Genomic DNA, 25,338 nt, shown 5'->3' with positions numbered 1-25,338 from the left:
GGACACCCCTCATCTGAGGAGACCACAGACCCCCCACCTCTGGAAGAAGGGGAAATCCCACCAACCCAAGAAGAGCAGGAGGAAGAAGACGTGGTGGAACTAGTCACCACAACAGGTGAGTGTCTGCGACCACAGGCTCAGGTAGAAGATGGATGCCGGCATATTTTTGATATCTTTTTTTTTTGGGTTTCTCTCTTTTTAGGTGATCGTGATGTTGTGGATCCAGATCCTTTCACATCAGAAAGTGCCCAGATCCTGATCGGGGAGATCATGGGGTGTAATTTACAATTGGAAAACCTCAAGAAAATCATCAATGATGTTATTCAAAAAAAATAAAAACATCATTGATGTTTTGGGGCGAGTTTAAAACCCCTCCCAATCCCTTTGTTTTTTTGTGTGCTACAATGTTAAAAATGTTTTAGCGATTTTTTAGAAAAGCCTAATTTGGAGGATGCACACAGTGTGCCAACATGTGCTATCTGCCATCACGGGAGATTAATTGACGCGTTTTGGGGGTGCAACCCCTTCCTCAATAATAAAGTAGCTGAGAGGAAGGGGTTTCTCCCCCAAAACATGTCCCTTGATCCCCCGTGATGGCAGCTAGCACATGTTAACATTGGAAAATTTGTGTGCATCTTCCAAATTTGGCTTTTCACGGGGTGACTTCACCCCATCTGAACGCAATATCAAACACAGTTCCTAAATACTCATGTCTGATATTGCCTTCAAATTCTACCAAATGTGAACTTTGTAAGTTCAAGATTTGTGTCTTTCTTCTTGGTTTTACACATGCCTGTTTTATCTTAAATGCACATTTCTATTTTTTATAATGCTACCCCAAAAATTGTTATACAACAAACATGTTGGTTTGTTTGAAAAACCTTTTCTAAATGCACATGTGATTGTGCAGGTATTAAAAAGATTGTTAATCAAGAATGTGTGGATTATTGTGTCAACGCTAAAACACTTTGGTGGTGATGTAATTGGTGTTTTCTGTGAAAATGGGGGTTATTTCCTAAGGGCAAATCCTCTTTGCACTACAAGTGCAGTTTCAACTGCACTTGTAGTGCAAAGTGTCTTTGCCTTTAGTAAATAACACCCAACAGTGCTTTGTATAAGGTTACACAATTACGCCATTTTCTGGACTCAACACATTTCTGTCAGGGTCAGCTAAAACAAACACAAGCAGTAAATGTCAACAAAGATTTTCTTTTTTTTGGTTTTTTATTTGATAAAGGCTTCACAAATTTGCTGGCATATTGATGGCTCCCCTACCCACAAAGAACTCCAGGTATCGTAAACCGGACATCACGGGCACTCAGGGAGGGCAAGCCAGGATGGCCACTTTCAAGTGCCGTCAGTGTTGTTTCATATATCATTCCGGCCTCAGGCCCAACTGAGCCAGCATAGTTGGCCGAATGTTTGCGTAAAAAGTTATGAAGAATACAGCACGCCAGGATTATATGATTAAGTTTATACTCCGCCATATGGATGGGTGTCAGAAATAGGCGGAACCGGCTGGCCAGGATTCCAAATGTGTTCTCCACCACTCTTCTGGCTCTGGCCAGCCGGTAATTAAAACCCTCTGTTCCGGGGGTTGAGGGTCCTCAGGGAATGGCCGCATAAGATGGTCCCCCAGCGCAAACGCTTCATCAGCAACGAAGACGAATGGGAGTCCTTCCACATTGTCCTCTGGAGGTGGCAAGTCCAAGCTGCCATTCTGGAGACGCCTGTAAAACTCTGTCTGGGCGATGACTCCACCATCGGACATCCGGCCATTCTTCCCCACGTCCACATACAAGAAGTCGTAATTAGCCGACACCACCGCCAACATCACAATACTATTGAACCCCTTATAGTTGAAATAGTACAACCCCGAGTTGGGTGGTGGGACGATGTGGACGTGTTTCCCATCAATTGCCCCTCCGCAGTTAGGAAAGTCCCACCACTGGGCAAAGTGGGAGGACACAATCTGCCATTCTTGTGGCGTGGAAGGAAACTGTTGAGGAAAACAAAAATAAATTACTATTTTTGCACATAAACATGGCAAGCAGATTAGACACAAACATTCTTGGCCAACCTCCAGATAGCATTTATTAAGGGGAATTTAACAACACCAAAGTATAAGGTACACCTATCAGATCCCCCCCCCCCTCTCATGGGCCATTTCTAACATTATGGGGGGGGGATCTTGGACAGGTAACCCTCTCCACTTCATTGAGAGATGAATGCCTAAATACAGGGTATTACTTGGAACAGCCCCTTCTTAGTTACACTATTGGCAGCCCACTGGACAGGTAAGAAGTGTCATAACTCAAAGATATAAATACACACTGTACACATTTGAGCACATTTGGACATTCTGCTATTACCTATTAAGATAATAATAGTATACAAAAACTTAAAACAGTACCATTTGAAAGTATATAGGCAGGCCCTTGCACTACATGCTTTGGGTAATTCATCCATAAATCTGAGCACAAAAGAGATGGGTATAGTGTGTATGGGTTTGGCAAAGTCAGCAGATAGATGATTGAGGATAGATAGAGAATTGGGATCAGCTGACTTAGCAGTTGGGGGGAGGGAGGGTTAATAAAAATGATTTGGGGACACCACAAAAAAAGCCTCTGGCACTCTGCCTGAATTTAAATCAAAAATAACATTTCTAAACATTTTAGGGGGTGTTTGGGGTAAAGTACTACTATGGAGCTGATAAAATACATTGTTAAGTGACTACATGAGGTGAATATAGGGCCAGGAGAACATGCTGGGGAGGTTATTGAAGGCCAATCTGTATGAAGGACTAAAAAATTAATTACAGAAAAATCTAGCATGCATGAGGACAAAGGGGACATTCACAGCATATTACAATCATGATAATTAGGGAATGAGGAAAGAAATACAATATAGTAGCAAACATTAAATACAATAAAATGTGATATTTAAGGATAAAAATCTTACCTTCATATACTCCTTCTGCAGGACCTGGATGATGGCAGAACAGGTCTCTGGGATAATGATCCCCAGAGTCTGGGGGGAGATGCCCGTCGAGAAATTGAGGTCCTGCAGGCTTCTCCCCGTCGCCAAGTACCCAGGGTAGCGACGAGCCTCTGCTCCGGAGTCGTGGCTTGCCTCATGCAGGTATCCTGCCTGCTAATATAAGGGGTCAGCGAAGCCAACAAACGGTGAACCACGGGGTCCGTCATCCTGAGAAAGTTCCTGAAATCATCAGGATTATTCTCACGGATCTCACGGAGCAAAGGCATATGAGAGAACTGGTCACACTGAAGCAACCAATTCTTGGTCCATGAACTCCTCCCCACCCTGTTCATGGACTGGACTTGTGTCAAGGTCAGGACCCCAACACCAAGCCCCCGCACAGCACGAACTCTACGAGGAGTACATATACGCAACATGGCTAGAAAACGGTCGGCTGCTCAGAACGAAGTAACAGAACGCACTGAAGAATAGCAAGGCCTGTGAAGAGTGAACTGACAAACAGTAACAAACGAACAAGAACACAATGACAAGTCACGCGTAGCTTGCTTGCACGCACTGAAGAGCAGATACAAACCCACAAGCACAAACTGAACCGCTGAAAACGTTCTGAAAGCCATGAGTCTGAAAAAGCGCGAATCGTCTCTCACCAAACTTTTACTAACACGAGATTAGCAAAAGGAGCCCAAAGGGTGCCGCGCTTGGTTCTGAACTGGCCTTTTCTAGTCTCGTCGTATGTGGTTGACGTCACTGCGTTGTTGGCGATCGGAAATTCCGACAACTTTGTGCGACCGTGTGTACGCAATACAAGTTTAAGGCCAACATTCGTCGGAATGTCCGAACAAAGTCCGACCGTGTGTACGGGGCATTACAATGTCATCCAGAAAAGAAAGCCTTAAGTCCGGTCCGTTGGCCGTGTGGACTTGGACAAACCCGTCCTACTGGAGATCGAGCACAGATTGGAGGTGACGTCAGCGCGTCGTCCTGCTCCGCCCGGAGCAGGACGACGTGCTGACGTCACCTCCAATCTGTGCTCGATCTCCAGTAGGACGGGTTTGTCCGAGTCCACACGCCCAACGGACCGGACTTAAGGCTTTCTTTTCTGGATGACATTGTAAGTGTGTTTTTTATGAGTTTTTAATAAAGTCCCTAATGGTTTTACACTATGTGAGTTCCATCTTCGTTTTATGGTACGCTTCTTCCACAAGCTGGTCCATAACCGCTGATGATTTGATGACCCCGTAGTGGATACCGATGCGAGTTCCAGTTGCCAGTTTCAGCTGTGTTTGCGAGCTATGATCCTCTGTAGTGGGGGATAGTGGCTTTCCGGTAAGGAGTGACCCCTTCCATTCTTTTTGGTGGACTGCTTTCTCACGGAGGAATATTTGATATTCACCTGGATTTTTCTTTTTTTATATGTGGTTTAGTTGCCACCATTTAAGATTTTCATTTAGTTCACTCAGCTTTGGACTTTTAGGATTGCATGGGTGGTCAATTTTTGATACCTCCGTATTCTTGAGTTCATTTACAAGTTTGCTCATTTAGATTTGACACTATTTTCACAGTTTTATGCATTTTTTGTAACGCATTAGCGCAATTTAGGCATGTGCATTTCGTTTCGTTCCGAATCGAAATTCGGACGAATTTTTCATTATTCGGAAATTCGGATGCATCCGAATTTCCGAATGACAAAAGTAAAGAATTTAAACGAATTCGAAAAAAAACGAACGAATTCGAATCGAATTCGAAAACATATTCGAATCGAATTCGAAAACATAATCAAATTAAAAAAAAATAGAAAACGTTTTTCTAAAAAAAACAATAAGGTAGAATATAAAATAATAAAGCAATAGAATATGTATATTATATATATATATATATATATATATATATATATATATTTTTTTTATGCTTTTCTTTTCTATTATTTTATATTCTATAATAGTATTTTCAATTCAAATTCAAATTCATTCTATACGAAATTCGAATTTCGGAACATGGCTTCTGAAGTTTGAATTTCGTATAGAATGAATTCGAATTTGAATAGAAAAGATTAGAACAGAAAATAATAGAAAAGTATAGACTATAAAAACAATAGAACAGAATAGAAGAAAATATAATATATATATTATATTTTCTTCTATTCTGTTCTATTGTTTTTCTAGTCTATTCTTTTCTATTATTTTCTATTCTATTCTAATCTTTTACATTCAAATTTGATTTCGGTCTATATGAAATTCGAATTTTGGAAGATGTTTTATATATATATATAATATATATATATATATATATATATATATATAATTTTCTATTCTGTTTCATTGTTTTTCTATGCTATTCTTTTCTATTCTATTCTAAACTTTTCTATTCGAATTTGAATTCATTCTATACGAAATTTGAATTTCGGAAGATGGCTTCTGAAAGTGGAATTTCGTATAGAATGAATTCGAATTTGAATAGAAAAGATTAGAATAGAAAATAATAGAAAAACAATGAAACAGAATAGAAAATTTTATATATATATATATATATATATATATATATATATATATATATATATATATATATATATATATATATATATATATATATATATAAAACATCTTCCAAAATTCGAATTTCATATAGACCAAAATTAAATTTGAATATAAAAGATTAGAATAGAATAGAAAATAATAGAAAAGAATAGACTAGAAAAACAATAGAACAGAATAGAAGAAAATATAATATATAATATATATATATATATTATATTTTCTTCTATTCTGTTCTATTGTTTTTCTAGTCTATTCTTTTCTATTATTTTCTGTTCTAATTCAAATTCATTCTATAAGAAATTCAAACTTCAGAAGCCATGTTCCGAAATTCGAATTTCGTATAGAATGAATTTGAATTGAAAAGACTATTATAGAATATAAAATAATAGAAAAGAAAAGCATAAAAAAACAATAGAAGAGAATAATACAAAAAAATTACCGTATTTATCGGCGTATAACACGCACCCCAAGTTTAGGAGGGAATTTTAAGGAAAAACAAACTTTTAGGAGGGAAGTTTAAGGGAAAAAAACTTACATTTAAATGCCCATCATTGCAGCCTTCTCAGTGCAGCCTTGCCCCAGTGCAGCCTTGCCCCAGTGCAGCCTTGTCAGTGCAGCCTTCCCGGTGTCCATTGCAGCCTTATCCCAGTGCAGCCTTGCCCCAGTGCAGCCTTGCCCCAGTGCAGCCTTGCAGCTCGCAGTTTGAAAATCCTGTGATCCCCTGCGATCCTGAGCTTCAAAATCGCCGACCGCGATTTGAAAATGGTGCCGCCGGTGCCAAAATACACAGAGCCAGTCCTCGGCTCTTCTCGGCGGCTCTCGTTCACTTTCGGCTCCACTCGTAGTCCCGCCCGGGATGGGCGTGACTGTGAGCGGAGCTATCCGAACCTAGCCGAGTACACTCGTCTAGGTTCGGGCGGCACTCGAGTGAAGCCGAAAGTGGCCGAGAAGAGCCGAGGGGCTCTGTGTATTTCGGCGCCATTTTCAAATCGCGGTCGGCGATTTTGAAGATCTGTCAGCTCAGGATCGCAAGGGATCGGCGTATAACACGCACCCATGATTTTCCCCTGATTTTAGGGGAAAAAAGTGCGTGTTATATGCCGATAAATACGGTATATATATTTATATATATTTTTTTTATTTTTATTTTTTTTCTATGCTGGTCTATTGTTTTTCTATTCTTTTCTATTCTTTTCTATTTTATTCTAATCTTTTCTATTTGAATGCGAAATCATTCTATACGAAATTTGAATTTCCGAAAATGGTTATACAGAAACAGAATGAAATAGAATGAAATCGAATTCTAATAGAAAAGACTAGAACAGAAAAACAATAGAACAGAATAGAAAAAAAAAAAATATATATATATATATATATATATATATATATATATATATATATATATATATATACACACACACATCTTCCGAAATTGGAATTTGGTACAGAATGAATTCAAATAGAAAAGATTAGAATAGAACAGAAAATAATATAAAAGAATAGCATAGAAAAACAATAGAACAGAATAGAAAAAAATATAAAATATTCTATTCTAATCTTTTCTATTCAAATTCATTCTGTACCAAATTCCAATTTCGGAAGATGGTTTTATTTATTTTTATATATATATAACATATTTCTTTCTATTCTGTTCTATTGTTTTTCTATTCTATTCTTTTCTATTAGAATTTGATTTCATTCTATTTCTATATAACTATTTTCTGAAATTCGAATTTTGTATAGAATGAATTTGAATTCAAATAGAAAAGATCAGAATATAATAGAAAATAATAGAAAAACAATAGAACAGAATAGAAAAAATATTTTTTATATATATATATATATATATATATATATATATATAAAACCATCCAAAATTCAAATTTCGTTTAAAATTAATTTGAATAGAAAAGATTAAAATAGAGTAGAAAGAATAGACTAGAAAAACAATAGAACAGAATAGAATAAGATATAATATATATATTATATTTTATTCTGTTCTGTTCTATTGTTTTTCTAGTCTATTCTTTTCTATTCAAATTCAAATTCATTCTATACGAAATTCGAATTTCAGAAGCCATCTTCCGAAATTCGAATTTCGTATAGAATGAATTCAAATTCGAATAGAAATGTTTAGAATAGAATAAAAAAGAATAGCATAGAAAAACAATGAAACAGAATAGAAAAAAATATATATATTATATTTTATTCTCTTCTGTTCTATTGTTTTTCTAGTCTATTCTATTTCTATTCTAATCTTTTCTATTCAAATTCAAATTCATTCTATACGAAATTCTAATTTTAGAAGCCATCTTCCGAAATTCGAATTTCGCATAGAATTAATTCAAATTCGAATAGAAAAGTTTAGAATAGAATAGAAAAGAATAGCATAGAAAAACAATGGAACAGAATAGAAAAAAAATATAATATATATATTTAACCATCTTCCAATATTGGAATTTGGTACAGAATGAATTCGAATTCAAATAGAAAAGCTTAAAATACAATATATTATATTTTTTTCTATTCTGATCTATTGTTTTTCTATGCTATTCTTTTATACTTTCTATTCTATCCTAATTTTTTCTATTGGAATTCAATTTCATTTTATACGAATTTCAAATTTCGCAAAATGGTTATATATAGTTTACTTTTTCAAATTCAGTTATTGTTTTTTTCGAATTTTATAGTTTTTTTCGAATGTGGTAGAAATTTTTCGAATTTGACAGTTTTTTTCGAATGTGGTAGAATTTTTTCGAATTTAATATTTTTTTCAAATGTAGTAACATTTTTTTTGAATTTGATAGTTTTTTTCGAATGTGGTAGAATTTTTTCGAATTTGATAGTTTTTTTCGAATGTGGTAGAATTTTTTCGAATTTGACAGTTTTTTTCGAATGTGTTAGAATTTTTTCGAATTTGATAGTTTTTTTCGAATACGGTCAAATTTTTTCGAATTTGATAGTTTTTTTCGAATGTGGTAGATTTTTTTCGAATTTGACAGTTTTTTCGAATGTGTTAGAGTTTTTTCGAATTTGATAGTTTTTTCGAATACGGTCGAATTTTTTCGAATGCGGTCGAATTTTTTCGAATTCGAATACGAAACGAAACGAATTCCGAAAACGAATGTAATGAATGCAACGAATTTAACTAAACGAATTAAGTTAAATAACGAATCGAAACGAAACTAAACTAAACGAATTTTTTCATCCTGCACATGTCTAGCGCAATTCTTTTTGTTTTTTATTTTTCAGTGCCATATGGGTGTCATATTGTTAGAATCGCTGCTGTTTCACTATGTTATATAATTGATTCACATCACACATTTTTCACTTATTAATTCACTATTTAGCGCAGTTTTTTTCCCCCTGTTTTCCTCTCCCACAAGTAGGCTGACTGTAGCTTGAAGCCCAGGTTGTCGACCACTGGGATCTCCAGATAGGCTCCACAGAGGGGAAGCAGAAGGAGTCTCAGGTCTAGATGTCTGATGGCAAAAGAAGTCCTAAGGATGGGTTTACAAGGAGTCAGTTGAAGATAAAGAACTACCCTTCTGGAAAGGCAGTACTCCAGGGCCAAATAGCATAGTGCCCAAAATCAAGTCTGGAATTTAAGACAAAGCCATGTGCTCTTGCAATCTCATCCATGGGAACCACACATTGAGAACAATGAAGGAGGACCCTTGGCCGGTGATAGCAAACATGCCTAGTCACTGTTGTCTGATATGGTCTTTCTGAGCACCTGAGGGTAATAAACAACATTTCTTTCATCCCTTGGGTGTGTACAGGAGTCCTGGGATTGTGTTACCCCAGGGAATTCTGGAAGGGCCCCACAATCACAGCTGAACAAGAAAGATAAAGAGGGATTCCACTACACTTGTAATCCAGCTGGATTAGTGAAAAGGAAGGTTAGGTACTGTATGAACACACAAATTTAATTTCTCCGTAATCCAGAGAGCAACTAACTGCAGTGTGTGCTAGTCAATATGGAGGGGCAACATTGCTAAAATGAAACAAGTTTAATATTGTATGTTTTCAAAGAACATGTAGAACGTAATTTTCAAATTCAAAACATCTATACGTGAGTATATATTGTACTAGTTTGGGTAAAAATGGCATACAAGGTGTTTCATGGGAGGTAATTGTCCCCAGAATGTGGATTGGGGTAAATATGGGCTCCAGAGAAGCCTGGTGAGTAGTGTTTGGTGAATGGTTCGTGCAGAGCATAAGTACGGCCCGAACATTTTAGCAAACATCCGAATTAGTAGAGCATTTTGACCGCTTGTTCAGCCCACAGAATGCCCCATAATGCACTGCGTGCCACACAGTGAATTGTAAGCCCTGAGTGGCTGAAGCAACAAAGGCTTTGTCCAATCAGGGCACAGAGCACTGTCAGAGCCATGATTGGAGAAAGTCATGATGACTTAGTCCAATCATGGCTCATTGCTCATAGACCCACCCCACACTATACAAAGTTTCTTCCCAGAGGAGCCATTTGCAGTGTGATATTGGAATGGCGATAGATAGAACAGGGCTCTGTTCATTGCTACTAGAGAGTTAGTGTGGTATAGTGTGCTATTCTGATTCTATTGTGAGTGTAAAGTGTCAGTATAGTGTGAAAATAGTTATAGTGCAGTGTCAGTGTAGTGCATTAATGCAGTTTTACTGTAGTGTCAGTGTAGTGCGTCTGTGCAGTTTTACTGCAGTATATTTTAGTGTGTCAGTGCAGTTTTACTGCAGTATATTGAAGTGCATCAGTGTAGTTTTACTGCAGTATATTGTAGTGCATCAGTGCAGATTTACTGCAGTATATTGAAGTGTGCCAGTGCAGTTTTACTGCAGGATATTGTAGTGCATCAGTGCAGTTTTACTGCATTATATTGAAGTGCGTCAATGCAGTTTTACTGCAGTATATTGAAGTTCATCAGTGTAGTTTTACTGCAGTATATTGAAGTGCATCAGTGTAGTTTTACTGCAGTATATTTTAGTGTGTCAGTGGAGTGTGTCTGTGCAGTGCAATGTTTTACACTGCATTACATAACATAACATAAATTTAGTGCTGTATACAGTGTTGTATACCCCACTTTTTTTTTGGTTGCTGAATGTTATGTCTTTTTTTTTGTCCTGTGTCTGCCCTTGTTTTTAAAATTGTGAGCCACAGTTTTTGTGACTGCACAGTTATTCCCCCTTTTTTATTTTTTTTATAGTGCTGACGTCTCTGTCAGCGACAGTCCTCAAGTTAAAGTGCACCAAACACCACTTTCCATTGATTAAAGTGCATCCAATTACACATTTCCCCTTCTCTATTACATTTCAGTAATAAGCCCCCCCATCATGTTTGTGAGGCAAAAAAGGAGGGGCAGACATTCCCATGTCACTGTGAGGGGGTCAGCAGCGTATGTGTCCACAGGCAAAGGTGGACATGGTCCATCACTGAGGCAGGGCACCATTTTCTCTGTTTAGTGATGTTGCCCAGGCTACCCAGACACAGCATGCAGAGGAGGTGGTGGACTGGCTTACTAAACCATCCTCATCCTCCTCAACCTTCATCACCCAAGCAGAGACTAGTACAAAGTCCACTGCAGCTGTCAGAGCAGCTTATTCTGCCTTCTTGTCCACATCTACTCCTGCCATAGCCCCAGCATCATGCATGGAGGAGTCAGCTAAGTTATTTGAACACAGCATCAGCCACTTGCTCCTTGATAATGCACAGGCATTACTTAATTCTGATGTTGGTTCTGAGGTTGAGGAAGGGAGTAACATGAGCCTGCAGAGAGGGGAGAACACTGATAAACAACAAATTGGCAGTCTTGTTCCTCCAGCCACACCATATTGCCAAGTTGGCTCCAATGTTGATTGGGATCAAGGGGATGATGATGAAGAGGTCACTGACATGTCTTGGGTGCTGGATAGAGCAGAAGAGAAAAGTGAGGGTGTGGCACAACCCCAAAGAAGCAGGATGTCCCAATGGGCGTCTTCAGAAGTGGGAGGGACAAAACGCATCAAGCGGGGATGAGCTAGTGACGTCACATCCGGTAACTGGAGCACACACCGTGGAGGTAATCTGAATCTATACACATGCTTGAAATCTTTAAAACTTTGTAAGTGTAATTGCTTTTAAACCTTTTAATACATTATACAGTATTATGCTATGGAAATCAATCTCTTTATTGGATTCAATATTACATCAATGCTGAGAATTTTGTAATTGGAGGAGAAGTAGGGGGCCTTACCCATTCACTTGCCACAGAAGAGATACCATGCTCTTATGAATAATACTGTTGGTGAGTAGGGAATACAGGCGGGGAACACGCAGTGGCACCTTGGATACCCACAGGAAGGATTCACCAATGTTTGCACTTTGTTTACACCGATGGACTTTTTATTTATTAAGTTGAATCCACTTGCACTTTATATATAGATGTATATAATTTAGCAAATGTTACTGTGTATGTGGAAGCAGTGCTAAGTTTATTTTTTTTGACAGTTCTTGAGGTCAGTTGACCTTTCATTATAGCAGCAGCTCCAGTCATGTATATTTTTCTTTATTTGTATCACTTGTTTGGTTTATGCACTAACGCATTTAGTAAGTACACATTATATACAGCCATAGTGCGGGTACACTTGCAACTTTACTAAAAAATAAAAATAATATGAAATGATGTGGTATCTAAAAATAAATGATGGATATCCCCAACAACACACTTACAAATTGAGGTATTGTAGTAATACTAAAGGTCAGATCAAATTAATGAGTAAATTCAGTAAATAAGTTTAATAGTAAATTCAGTTTAATAATAAATCCAGAAGCAGGGATGTGTGAGTCATAATAATGATACCCTCCCTGAGTTCCACAAAAAAGAGAAAGAGGGAAAGAAATTAGTGGGACAATTCATAATAATGGGTCCCACTCAAAATTTAAAACCCTGGGGGGGCGTGGCTTGCGAGCACTCGTGATGGCAGCTTAAGCTGAGAGCTCTCCACGGCCGTGCGGAGAACACCAGCTCAACAACGGGAATCCCGCGATTGCCGACACACAAACTCCCCACACCATTCAGCGGACTCCCCGCCGACAATGTCCCACAAACGGAAGGACGATCGGTGCCCTAAGAAGCTTACAGCATTCTTCCTGCAGCCAGCACCAAGGACGGATCTCGAAGATCGCTCAGGATGCAATAATATAAAATGTCACGGGGTCCCTGAATTCATTCCACCCACTGAGCTCCAGGCTTACGCAACCAGCCTTTTCTCCGCTCTAATACCCGAACTGACACCAACTGAGCTTACCATAGACCGCATACACAAGATCCCTAAGCCACGACACCTAGAGAACTCGATCCCCAGAGACATCCTTATGAGAATTCATTTTTATCAAGCCAAAGAGCTAATTCTCTCAAAATCCAGAGCAATCACCATCCTAGCCGCGCCATACAATGGCATCCAAATCTATGCGGATTTATCACAACATACCCTCCAAATGAGAAGGCAGTTAAAAACAGTTACCAAAGCCCTCAACAACCAAAAGCTGACCTGCAAATAGCGCCACCCATCCACTTTACTGATTACCCAAAATGGCGCAGTCCACACTGTCTCCAACATCGCCAGTGGCATGAAACTCCTACACTCATGGGGAATCATTCCAGAGCTCCCTATGGATGACCCAGGTGCCTCCACCTCCACCAAACCACCTCGCTATGGGCAACACCATCAGGGAAATCTCAAGACCAACTAAAAATGACTGTCTACCACGCTACAAGTCAACTTAATCTCCGGTTCAGCCGAATGCTCTACACAGTTTCTGAACTTCCCCCCCAGTTTAGTCACCGACTCCCAGAGTTTTCCAATGCCGACCACTTCTTTCCTTTTTCCACATTTGTTTTGTTTTGTTTTGTTTCTCCATTTTTCCTTACAGGACAACAAGCGCATCAGGATACAGCTTCCAGCACATATCAGCACTACATACTACTACTCCCCTGGAACCTAAGTCAACGCCGTCTTCATCCTCCATACCACGGTTTGCCACCTGACCACCCCCTCTGCACCTCTTCTGGATCTCCTCCAACACGGATAGCCCCGCAATCATCTCTCCACCGCCTAGACACCTGCCTTCCGCAAACTCTACAACCGTAAGTCCTTCCTCAGCTATACACAACCCGCCAACTTCAGATCATGACTTTCACTGTACTCTCGCTCAACGCAAAGGGCCTCAACCACCCGGCCAAATGAGCTTCAATGTGGAAAACAGCCATATCGGTTAAATGTGATGTCCTTTGCATACAAGAGACTCACTTTGGGGGCGCATGTGCGGCGCGAACCGAGGAGGAAGCAAGGGCTGAGAGCTCCGTGAGCCGCGGAGACTAACGGCACTTCCCCGGGGCTATCAACGCACGTTACCCACCCAACTTATCCCCGCACCCCCGGCGGAACACTCAGCGCATGACGGGCACCAGAAATCGCCGTGAAAAACCGGCCCAAAGATCCTTAACGACTTATTTGTTGAGAGAGAAGGAGAGAAGCATGCAGGCCCAAGATGGCGCCCGGAGGACACAGTCACAGGCACATTCTCCTGCAGCAGCTCCCTCACCACCGCACTCCCAGGGAGATAGTGAGTACACGTTTCAACTTACTAAGGCTGATCTGGATGAGAGCTTAACCTTAATGTATGACAAGATTGCCCAGAAATTTCAATCAGAGCTCCTCAAATCTACTAACACGCTGTCCCTGGAGATTGCGGCCTTGGGTAGCAGAACCGACTTACTAGAAACAAAACATGATGAGCTCACCTTGGTATATTCTGACCTAAGGAAGGAGCATGAGTCACTATCTGAAACGGTCCTGCAGCTTCAAGCCCACATTGAGGACCTTGATAACAGGAACCGTCGCAACAATCTAAGGGTGCGCGGAGTGCCCGAATCGGTCACCGATTTACTACCCACGGTTCAGAAGATATTCCAATCTCTTTTACCAGACTCCCCACTGTCGGCTTTCTCCTGTGATAGAATTCATAGGGCCCTACGCCCTCCCCCTCCCCCAGAGAAACCACCAAGGGACATAGTGCTCTGCCTTAAGGACTTCCTGATCAAGGAGGAAATACTTAGAGCTTCACGGAACACCCCTAATATTCGTCTGGAAGGCACCCCGATTCAAATCTCCCCGGATATCTCCCCTACCACCCTGGATAAACGCAGGAGGATGAAGGAAGTCACTGCTGTTCTTCAAAATGCCAGTATTCGCTACCGATGGGGCTTCCCCTTCAAGCTGCAGGTGCCCCACAATGGCACAACTTACACTGTAACCACGCTAATAGAAGGAAAAGAATTATTGGTGAAACTGGGCCTCCTGGACGCGGCTTCCCTGCCCAGACTACCCTCCACTCCACGTCACTCAGCAATTTGGGCAACCCCTCCAACTAGAAGAGACCGCCGAGATCAACACCGTGATTGACGACAAGACACTCTTCTCTCTTTTTTCTCCCTTATTTTTTTGTGTTTATCTTTTCCCCTACCCTTGTTTTTCTCTTTGTTTTTCTCCCTCCAATGTATCGAGATTTGAATATCTCCCATCATGCCTACAGAAAATTGGACTCTCCCGGCTCATTACGGACTCCCGGTTGCATCTGCATGATTGTCCCTACACTCTTTCTTAATGAGTACTGACTGGCTCCCCGTCTGGTTAGTGATGTCAGAGCTGGTTGATCCTCTACAGGTAAATTCCTCAGACAAATTTATGTCTGCACGGATGACACGAACACTATCACTTAGAGTGTCGGACCCTTTGGTCCGAAAGGACATTTTTTTTTGGGTCAATGGAATGTTTTCCCCCATGACCCCCCGGAGCTATGTTTGGCCATTTTTTGGCCTAGTACTCAGGTTTCCTGTTCTTTTTTTGTTGTTTTTATTCTATGTTTATGACCTTATGTTCTTGTTTTTTTTTAAGTGTTCTTCACACCAATAGGTTTATTCTATGTGATTTATGTGCTACTAACTCGGAGTATAGATACACGCAGTCCCATAAGGATGTGCGTCATAGCTATGTCATGCCTCTGAGGAGGCCGGGTTGCTGTTTGGCGGCTCCCTCTCGGCCTGGACCTCTTACTGATCCTGGCAGATTCATTATTGACTGCCATGGGTATTAAAATAATTTCCCATAATGTTAAAGGGTTTAATACCCCTCAAAAAAGAAGAAAAGCATTCAAAATGTACAAAACTCTTGGCGCAGATGTTATCTTTCTCCAGGAGACTCATTTCTCTAGAGATAATCACCCATCATACTTTGACAAATCTTTTAATCAAAGCTATTTTACCACGAGTGGGTCCAGGTCTAGAGGGGCGGCCATTTTTATCAAAAACTCAGTGATGTTTCAAGCTCAAAAGATTTATAAAGATCCCAACAGTCGTTTCGTCATAGTTCAGGGCACCATCCAAAATAAACTTCTAACTATGGCTTCAGTGTATGCCCCAAACGCCTCACAGGCTACATTCTTTAAGGAATTCTTTCAGACCCTAGATAGGTTCCATTCCCCCCATATGTTAATCGGTGGGGACTTTAATTTAGTAGCCCACTCAGGACTTGATAGAAGCCGAACATGCCCGACATCTAAGGCCTTTCCCAAATCCCTTCAACATTCCTTGAAATCCTCCCAACTCATAGATATCTGGAGAGCCCACAATGTCGGCTCTAGGGAATATACGTTCTATTCACACCCTCACGACAGTTATTCCCGCCTAGATTATATTTTTGGCACCCCCTCTCTGACAGTAAATTCTACTACAGCCAACATACATGTTTGCCCCTGGTCGGACCATCGCCTGGTATCAACCCATATCTCATGTTTAGGCCTCCCACATATAGCCAGGTCCTGGCGCCTTAATGACGCATTACTCACAGATCCTGTGATTATGGATCAGTTGATGGAACGTCTTAAAGAATACTTTAGGCTTAATAATGTAGAGAACATTTCTCCGATCTCGCTGTGGGCAGCCCATAAGGCTGTAATGAGGGGCCACCTGACAGAGCTTTCCACAACCTTAAAACGTCAAAAACAACAGGACACCCTTAAACTCACCTTAGAATTAGAACAACTATACCATAGACACACTCAATCCCCTACACAGGAGTTGCTCCTCCAAATCACCGAAAAAAGGAGAGCCCTTGATGATATATTGTCAGGTCACATCGAGAAATCTCTTAGATGGTCTAAAGCTCGCTTTCTCCTATACAGTAACTCGGCTTCTACGATGTTTGCACGAAAGCTTAAACAGACCACCCAACCGACCCACCTTTATAAATTAAAGGATAGCCTTGGAAACCTAACCTCTCATCCAAAACACGTTCTACAGATCTTCTCCACCTTCTATCAAAAACTTTTTTCTGGCCCAGACCCTTCACAACCTCCCTCCATGCAGTCCTGGCTGGATGCCTTCTCGCTTCCTCGACTTTCGGAGGAACAATTGGATATCCTCAATGCCCCCTGCTCATCAGAGGAAATTGCCTCCATCATCTCCTCTCTTAAACCCTCCAAAGCCCCAGGCCCCGATGGCTTCTCTCCCGTTTATTATAAAAAATTTGCTGAATCCCTTCTCCCCACACTTACTAATATGTATAATCAAATACTCAAAGGACAATCTTTCCCTGAAGAAATGCTACTAGCCAACATGTCCCTTATTCCTAAACCCGGCAAAGATCATACCCTCCCCCAAAACTTTCGCCCTATTTCAGTTATAAATAATGACCTTAAAATTTTTGGGAGGATCCTGGCCGACAGACTGGCCAAAGTTATAATAACCTTGATATCGCACGATCAAACCGGATTTATCCCATCGAGGCAGATCACAGATAATATACGATTAGCCACTAATATCCTGCAGGACGCCCATATGAACTCAAACTCATTATTGTTTTTGAGTTTAGATATAAACAAAGCAATTGATAGCGTTCTCTGGACGTATTTAGATACAGTCCTATCTAAGTTTGGATTTAGTGGGGCATTTATACATGGCTTCAAAGCCCTTTACCATAACCCAAAAACTCGAATTAAGCTTCCAGGATGCTACTCAGACTATTTCTCTCTGAAGTGTGGCACTAGACAGGGATGTCCTTTATCCCCACTTCTGTTTGCATTGGCTATGGAGCCCCTGTCTAGAAACATTGCTAGTGACCCAAACATCAAGGGCTACAGAAAGGGTGATCAGGAATTTAAACTTAGCCTCTACGCGGACGACGTACTATTATTCATTTCAGACCCCCTGCTCTCCCTCCCTAACCTCATGTCCTCCCTTGACTCTTTCTATAAATTATCGGGCCTAAGCGTCAACCCCTCTAAATGTTCGGCTCTACCAATTCACCTCCCGCAACATCTACTGACCACCCTCACAGATAAATTTAAATTCTCATGGAACCATACCTCCCTACAATATCTAGGTGTTAAATTAGCCCCCTCTCTGAAACAGTTATTTTCATGGAATTATCCTCCAGCTTTTTCCAATGTCAAACGCCTTTTAAATCAATGGTCCTCCTATCACATATCATTTCTGGGGAGAATCCAGGCAGTGAAAATGAACATCCTCCCCAAGCTACTATTCCTCTTTAGATCCCTACCCCTATATGTTTCCCGATCAGTTCTTCAGAAGGTTCAGATGGACCTGCTTAGGTTTATATGGCAAAATAAAAAACCACGATTGGGAAAAGTACTGATGTATAGAGCCCAGAGGAGGGGAGGCTTGGGATGCCCGGATCTATGGAAATATTTTCTGGCATCACGGCTTATCCAAATGGCGCAGTGGCACATCATCCCTCCCCCTGTGCCATGGCTACAATTTGAACAGATCTCGGTAACTCCATACTACCTCCCCGGTATTCTGTGGTCCCGCTCAGTCTCCCCCAGGGATATCACCCCATTAAATAATATTGTAGGCCAATCTCTTTATCTATGGTCTCTCTATCGCAAGAAATTCAAGTTGCACTCAGACGTCCCCCTTTTATCCTCTTTTTTGGGAGAGCCCTCATTTCCCCCAGCCTTCTCCTCCAGTTTGCCATACCATAAATGGATTGCACTAGGCTTGGTGAGTCTCGCATCCCTGCTGCAGAACGCCTCCTTTTGTTCCTACACTCACCTGCAGCGGACTTATGATATGGGCAGATCTGGGTTTCACCAATACCTGCAAATTCGACACTTCTACTCGACTCATATGAAGGGCGTGGTGGAGGTGTCGAAAACCCCATTTGAACTTTTATGTGGAGAGGAGGCGAGGGATAGGGGGACCATCTCCGTACTTTATAAATACCTTAATGATCATAACTCCCCTCAAAAATTCTTGGCAATGGTAGCTTGGGAGGTTGAGATGGCCCAGGAGGTTCCTGACGGAGATTGGCAGGACATGATCAACAACATGCATAAATGCACACGTTCTGTGTCGATTAAGGAAACGGTACTCAAGCTTCACACCGGATGGTACTACACTCCAGAACGCCTTCATAGAATATATCCCCTGGTCTCTGGCACATGTTTTAGAGGATGCCAGGACAGGGGTACGTTGTTACATACGTTCTGGAGTTGTAAGGCCTTAGACACAGTTTGGCACAAAACTACATCCCTCATAAGGCTTCTCTCCGGAATATCGCTTACACTGACTTGTCAAATGTGTCTGCTGTTTGCGGAGCTTCCAGGTGTTCCCCTCCCCCTACAAAAATTAATCCATACTCTCTTCAGTGCAGTTCAGTGGGCAATAGCATTGAACTGGAAGCGCCCCCGAGTATCCTGGTCACAGGTGATTTCCCGTATGGAGTCCATCAGGTCTATGGAAAGAATACATCATACTCTCATGGATTCCATACATATATTTGATCGAAAATGGAGCATCTGGACAGCTCATCTGCTTAGCAACAGTCTGGAGGACCCCTCAGAGCCCACGGCTGACCCCCATTAACGCAAATCTTAATCCTATCTGTTGAAACTTGTGAGGGGGTCACTCTTGGGCCTCTACAGCATATCTGATTCTCACAAAATTAGATACATCGTTTCTTACTCCCGGACAGCAATCTCAATAGAAATGCACATTTGTCACAACGGTATGTTTCTTATTTCCTTGTTTTTTCTTTATTTGTCATTTCATTTCCTTTTTATTTTACTACCTTTGTTTTATGGGCTCATTTTGTACGATTATGAGAAATATTGTTCGCACTGTGTGTGATATATCATCTCTCTGTTATGGGCATTTTAGCCATTATGTTTCATGTCACTACAGTGCCTGTACACCCAGATGTTATACTTTTCTACAATAAAAAACGTTTGAAAACGAAGAGACTCACTTTGACCTAGCGGCATCACCTTCTTGCACCCAAAAAAAAATTTCCCCACATATTCAAATCTTCCTACATGAAGAAAGAAAGAGGAGTGCTCATAGCTATTCAAGACTCTGTCGCATTCCAACTGCATAAATGCATTGCAGACCAAGAAGGTTGACTTATCATCTTAATATGTTCTATTGACAATACTCAATACACGCTGGTATCCCTATATGCTCCTAACGATCGCCAAAGGCCATTTTTACGATGGGTCATTGAGAAGGCTAAGAACCTCCAACGGAGCCATCTTCAATTTCAATCTAGTACCAGACAATAAAATGGACGCAACCTCAGGCCCTAGGAGACATGAATTACCCTTGAGTAAATATATGGCTACAAACGACTTGTACGACGTGTGGAGATGTTGTCATGCTGATGAACGAGATTACACATATCTCTCCCTGCATCACAACACCTACTCACAAATAGATCTTTTTGTAACAGATAAATGGTTATTGCAAAAAATATCAGCCTCCACAATCCACACTATCATTTGGTCAGACCACGCCCCTATTAGCATCACCCTGTCAAGTAAATCTTCCCATCCTAACACATACCTATGTCGAGCCAATAACTTCCTCTTACAAGATCCCATGCACGCCTCTACACTCCTAAAAAAGCTAGAAGACTTTTTATCACTTAATGCTGACTCGGTGGCTGACCCAGCGACAGTGTGGAATGCACACAAGGCAGTTATCAGAGGTACCTTTATCCAATTAGGCTCCTTAGCAAAGAGAATGAGGACGCAGCGCTTAGATGAGCTGACAGCTGATCTAGCACCCTCAGAAATCCCTTAATAAAACAAACCCTTCATTACCTCTCCAAAATAAAATCTTCTCCCTACGTCAGGAACTCAGATCCTCTATCACCCGATTACCAATGAAAAAGTCCTCAAACCCCAAGGTATTGCTGATGCATTTAGCTTATACTATAGTAGTCTATACAACATCCAAGATGACCACGACACCCATCAACCTTCCCAAGAAGACATCCAAGCCTTCTCAATATCACGTCAAACTCCCATCCCTATCCCAGCAACAGCTCTCTACCCTCAATGAACCCTTCACTATTCAAGAAATTTTACAAGTTATTCATAAATTACCAAACTCCAAATCGCAAGGGTTACTTAGAGATATGAGAAACAGCCATACTTTAAAAGGTCGAAGAAAAAAGGGGTGGGCAAACGTAGGATATGTCCCCAACATATGTACACTTAACCCACCAACTTACATATATATCTGCGCAATGGCGGTGTCATAAACCAGATGTGACCAGAACTGTGTGACTGCGACAGAGTGAACCAGACATAATTAGGTGAAAGTAAGTTTATTTAAGGAAAATGCATATGTGAACACACCACAAATACAAGTGAACAACCAAACAATCAGTGATATAAAACCAACCAGCATATGTAGCAAGAGGGAGTACCAGAATCGTAGTCAAGCCAGGCCGGGGTCATAAACACGGAATCAGTAGCTGGGAAGGGAGATAAACAGGACAAGAGAGGATGGATGGATGACAGGAGGGACGGGTCAGGTACAAGGCACAAGGCTCAGAGTCCAGAGTCCAGGGTTCAGGGTTCAGGGTTCAGGTAACAGACAGGAAACAGGATCAACAGGTTCCAGGAATCAGGGTTCAGGTACAGGATCAGGGTAACAGGATGCAGATCAGGGCTCAAGGACAATACCAGGGCAACATAAGTGTGCAATTGCCGGGTATTTATACTGCAGCTCTGCTAATTAACATCAGGTGACACCTGTCTGCAGAGGGGAATACCTGCTCCATACTGCCAAGATCCATCCGCTGGTGGACGCCAGTACTGCGGCCCAAAGATGACATAACATTAACAGGGAAAAGCTCTCCTGACAGTTCCAAACTGCCAGGAGACACCTGCTGGTGGACCTCAGCACTGCATGCCAAATAACAGATATTACCAGCGGATGGAACATTTCCTGACAGTACCCCCCCTCAAAGGAGCGGCCTCCGGACGCTCCAACTGGTTGTAATTGTCCATAGTCTATGGCATCAAGCAGAATAACAAATGGGGGTACGTCAGGCTGGGCCACAGGCACTTCAGGCTGGGCATCAGGTACCTCAGGGCAGAAAGCGGGCTCTGGGTCCTCGAGCTGGGCAGCAGGCTCATCGGACTGGACAGTGGGTACCGAGACATCAGACCAGGCAGCAGGTACTGGACCTTCAGATTGGACAGCGGACAAAGGCATTGGTACAACAGGCTGAGTAGCAGACACTGGCACCTCAGGCTGAGTAGCAGACGGTGGCACCTCAGGCTGGGCAGCAGACGGTGGCACCTCAGGCTGGGCAGCAGATGGTGGCACCTCAGGCTCGGCAGCAGACGGTGGCACCTCAGGCTTGGCAGCAGACGGTGGCACCTCAGGCTCGGCAACAGACGGTGGCACCTCAGGCTCAGCAGCAGCCGGTGGCACCTCAGGCTCGGCAGCAGACGGTGGCACTTCAGGCTCGGCAGCAGGCGTGGGCACCTCAAGCTCGGCAGCAGGCGTGGGCACCTCAAGCTCGGCAGCAGGCGTGGGCACCTCAAGCTTGGCAGCAGGCGTGGGCACTTCAAGCTCGGCAGCAGGTGTGGGCACTTCAAGCTTGGCAGCAGGCGTGGGCACTTCAAGCTGGGCAGCGGGCATGGGCACTTCAAGCTCGGCAGCGGGCATGGGCACTTCAAGCTCGGCAGCGGGCATGGACACTTCAAGCTCGGCAGCGGGCTCATCAGGCTGGAGAGTGGGCACATCAGGCTGGAGAGCGGGCTCATCAAGCTGGAGAGCAGGCACTGGCACTTCCGGCTGAAACACTGGCACCGAGACATCAGGCTGGGAGGCAGGCACCGAGACGTCAGGCTGGGAGGCAGGCACCGAGACGTCAGGCTGGGAGGCAGGCACCGAGACGTCAGGCTGGGAGGCAGGCACCGAGACCTCAGGCTGGGAGGCAGGCACCGAGACCTCAGGCTGGGAGGCAGGCACCGAGACCTCAGGCTGGGAGGCAGGCACCGAGACCTCAGGCTGGAAGGCAGGCACCGAGACGTCAGGCTGGGAGGCAGGCACCGAGACGTCAAGCTGGGAGGCAGGCACCGAGACATCAGGCTGGGAGGCAGGCACCGAGACGTCAGGCTGGGAGGCAGGCACCGAGACGTCAGGCTGGAAGGCAGGCACCGAGACGTCAGGCTGGAAGGCAGGCACCGAGACGTCAGGCTGGAAGGCAGGCACCGAGACGTCAGGCTGGAAGGCAGGCACCGATACATCAGGCTGGAAGGCAGGCACCGACACATCAGGCTGGAAGGCAGACACATCTGACTGGAAGGCAGGTACATCAGGCTGGAAGGCAGGCACAGAGACATCAGGCTGGAAGGCAGGCACAGAGACATCAGGCTGGAAGGCAGGCACAGAGACATCAGGCTGGAAGGCAGGCACAGAGACATCAGGCTGGAAGGCAGGCACAAAGACATCAGGCTGGAAGGCAGACACTGGGATGTCAGACTGGGTTGGATTAGCTGGTGCGGAGGAAGGTTGGGTTACTGGCAGGATCGTCTTGGTTGGAAAAAACTTTCGTTTTTTCTTTGGCTTAGCCACTGAAGCTCTGTAGGTGAGGGGTGCAGCAGACTGGAGAGGAGGATTGGGATATGGCAGAGAAGAGGTAACAGTAGCTGGAGGAAGTTCCTGTGGGTTTGCAGGCAGCAGGGAAGAGGCAGGTGGGTTGAATGCAGGGTAGGTACAGGGAGCAGAGCCTGGATATGAGTATTTGGTTGGCAGCAGCGTATACTGAGCTGCAACTGCGGTTGACATGGGTGATGGGGAAACATTCATTTGGGTAGGCTGGTGTTTGGTGGCAGAGGTGGTTTGTTTGGCTGAAGCTGATTGTACCATGTCAGACCATGCTGAAAGTATAGGTTGTACAAACTGTGCCTTTAACTCTCCCTGTCTAACAAAAGACTGAGCAGACACAATGCACTCAGCAATCACCTGTGGGGAACAGGCTGAGTAGTGCTCACAAAAATCGGCTGGATCATCTTCAAAAAGCCACACTAGGGATACAACCTGATTCAAATCAAAAGGAGGAGTGAAATCATCACGGCCCTCTGGAATACAGGGCAGGGCCAGCTCAGTACAGATCTTGATCAAAGGCTGCACCTCCCCAAACAATATATAACCCTGATCGACCAGGGAGTGAGCCAAATGTATAGTCAAACAACTGGTCACTAGACCATCCTTTCGAAGCCTGGCAGCAATAATCACCACTTTCAGATGCCAGCAGAGAAAAATAAATAACCTCATCGGCATTCATGTTTGCAACCAACTGAATCAAAATGGTTCCTCTGTGCAGCCACTTCTGGTCAGGGATGGTCCTGGTATTCTGTCATAAACCAGATGTGACCAGAATTGTGTGACTGCAACAGAGTGAACCAGACATAAATAGGTGAAAGTAAGTTTATTTAAGGAAAATGCATATGTGAACACACCACAAATACAAGTGAACAACCAAACAATCAGTGATATAAAACCAGCCAGCATATGTAGCAAGAGGGAGTACCAGAATCGTAGTCAAGCCAGGCCAGGGTCATAAACACGGAATCAGTAGCTGGGAAGGGAGATAAACAGGACAAGAGAGGATGGATGGATGACAGGGGGGACGGGTCAGGTACAAGGTACAAGGCTCAGAGTCCAGAGTCCAGGGTTCAGGGTACAGGTAGCGGACAGGAAACAGGATCAACAGGTTCCAGGAATTAGGCTTCAGGTACAGGATCAGGGTAACAGGATGCAGATCAGGGCTCAAGGACAATACCAGGGCAACATAAGTGTGCAATTGCCGGGTATTTATACTGCAGCTCTGCTAATTAACGTCAGGTGACACCTGTCTGCAGAGGGGAATGCCTGCTCCATACTGCCAGGATCCATCCGCTGGTGGACGCCAGTACTGCGGCCCAAAGATGACATAACATTAACAGGGAAAAACTCTCCTGACAGTTCCAAACTGCCAGGAGACACCTGCTGGTGGACCTCAGTACTGCATGCCAAATAACAGATATTACCAGCAGATAGAACATTTCCTGACAGGCGGTGCGGCCCCGCGGGTCAGGCCGACCAAGGATACCACGCCCCAGAGCTGAGGGGGCTCATCTGGGCGACACATAACCGGCCCAAGGCCAAACCCCTGGTGGGTCACAGATGGAAGTGATGGTGGTGGATGGTGAAAGAAAGAAGGGAGTGCAAAATGGATGGTAATCCCCAAAATTGGGGGGGGAACCTGTGAAAAATTGAGTGAGTGATAAGTCAAATTAGTGAAGAAAAAACTGATGCAAGCAGGGGCGTAACTAGAAATAGCAGGGCCCCATAGCAAAATGTTGTATGGGGCCCCCCTGCAAACAGCCCCCCCCCACAGCTGCCCTAGTGTCAATGCAGCGTGACCTGTGCCACATACATTGTGACCTGTGCCCAATGCAGCGTAA

Source organism: Aquarana catesbeiana, linkage group LG11 (assembly GCF_042186555.1).
Source record: "Aquarana catesbeiana isolate 2022-GZ linkage group LG11, ASM4218655v1, whole genome shotgun sequence".
NCBI classification, from domain to species: domain Eukaryota; kingdom Metazoa; phylum Chordata; class Amphibia; order Anura; family Ranidae; genus Aquarana; species Aquarana catesbeiana.
Note: the sequence above shows the minus strand (reverse complement) of the source record.